Source organism: Cariama cristata, unplaced genomic scaffold (genome assembly GCF_000690535.1).
Source record: "Cariama cristata isolate BGI_N322 unplaced genomic scaffold, ASM69053v1 scaffold1519, whole genome shotgun sequence".
NCBI lineage: Eukaryota > Metazoa > Chordata > Aves > Cariamiformes > Cariamidae > Cariama > Cariama cristata.
Window position 1 is genome coordinate 45,863 of NW_009637202.1, and position 2,028 is coordinate 47,890.

The following is a 2,028-nucleotide window of genomic DNA, read 5'->3' on the forward strand; positions in this document are numbered from 1 at the left end:
ACCTCCCTACAGGCAGGATTGACCTACGAGCAGTGTTCTCCTGTCTTGCATAGCCTTATTTTTGTAGTCTTCTGCAGGTGATTTAACATCTATCTCTTTCTTGCAAGGAGGAAATTGAGCTCCTTGTTTATGGGTGTCTTGTAAAAGCTGAACTTTGTCCAGGAGTTACAAGTATTTCTGAAATCTTGCATGGAAGATAGATGAAAAGTGCAGTGGAAGATGTTTATAAACTTGAAATACCCTGAGGGAACAGGCTCCACTTGTTGAGTTTAAGTAGGCATTCCCTGGGTTTTGTCCAGAGCTGCTAACTGTTGTTCAGTACTTTCTATGGGTGTATGTTTGTAGCCTTGTTAGAAAGGGAATAGTACAGATTTCAAATCGAACCTCATTTTACTCATGAGCACACTTGGGCATGGAAAGACATAAGTGAGTTGCCTGAGGTCATGCAGAAAGACTGATGGCCATGATCAGACTTCAGATCTCAGTCTTCTGTCCTGAGAGGAATAGCTGCTTCTTTCTCCATGGAACCAAGAAACAGGACACTCCTATCACTGAGGAACAGAAGCAAGTCTAGGCATTTTCCCCTGCCCCTATTTTCCCTTTTTTTCCTAATGGTAGTAAAAGTGGATTGTAGGGTTGCATTTTAATTCTTCTCTGTAACATAACATTTGTGGTCTAATCCTGCAAATGCTTACTGACATGAGCAGGCCACAAACAAATCATTTAACTACTCTGTCTATAAATAGGGAGGTTTGTGTTTGCCTGACTTCTCGAAGTGATTAGTCTGAAATTGTGACTGTTAGTGTAGGTTTTTCTCTTCTGTTAGCATGCCAGGGATGCTCTGGATCTGAAAACAAGAGACAGTGGCATCTAGGTTGCACATCAAGGATGACTTGGACATGTAACTGCCTTGGGTCAGGGGTGTGCCCATACAGTGCAGAGGATCATTAAGAGCATCTACCCCTGGAAAGGAGTTGAGGTCAGGATTTTGTATTTGCTAGTGCTGGGGATGCTGCTGCAGGACTTCCCTTGATTTCTGTGTGGCTTTTTGTATCCCAGCTGCTCTCCCTGTTTCAGTAAAGTGGTTGCTGCTTCTCTTCAGCAGCATCTTGTTCTGTCGAGTGGAAAAGAGCTCAAGGGAGTCTGGTGTGGTTATGCTGGGCAGAGGGCTTCACAGCGTGGGCCTCCAGCTTCTGAAACTGCACTCCCCTTGAACTAGGCAAGGTGCAAACAGTGCTAGTAACTAGGCAGTTGATATGCCATTAGCTCTTTCTTGGTACAAGGTATGCTTTTCCCCCTCTATTCTGATTCAGGTTGAGCAAATTTTAGGTGTATCCTTTCTAAAAGTGCCTTGGGAAACTTATGTGGACTTCATGATGATAAAGTTTATCAGGGGCTGTGTGGGCTTCCTCGGTGGGGTTGTGACAAGTTCTGTTTTCTATTTTGGTAATGCCTGGTTTGTTTACTTTAAGGGTGATTAATATTAAAGTGGAAACTCTGGCTGTACTGCATTGTTGAATTTCATCACCGAAGCTTCCTGTAATTCTTGATACTTCCAATTGTTTTGCTAGTTTCTATGAAAGATCAGTTTTAACTTCCCTTGGAGCTCCAAGCCCTGCTTTTGGTGATTTCCATTGCTAGGCCTCTCATATATATTCTGGGTTTGGTGTGGCCATGCAACGCACTGTTGCTCTGACTGCAGGGCCTTCTGCTGAGAGCAGGGGCAGCAGAAAGGATGTGTCCACTTCATTCCTCCAGTTAAGTTTGGCATCTTAATGTGCATGCTCAATCTGCCAGTGCAGTTGGACCTATGGATCTACAGTGAAGAGGTATCCTGCTAAACAGGGTATTTCTGTTGCTTTCTGTCAACCTGCAGAGAGCAGTGGATGAGTTTTCTGTTTTCTTGGGCTCTTGGCATCTATCTCTTACCCTTCAAACCACTTGAGGCTTTCCCAGCAAATAGTGCTACAGTGTAGGTTTAGGCATTATAGTATTGCCAGAGAATTACTTCATTGGTAGTGTTAATTA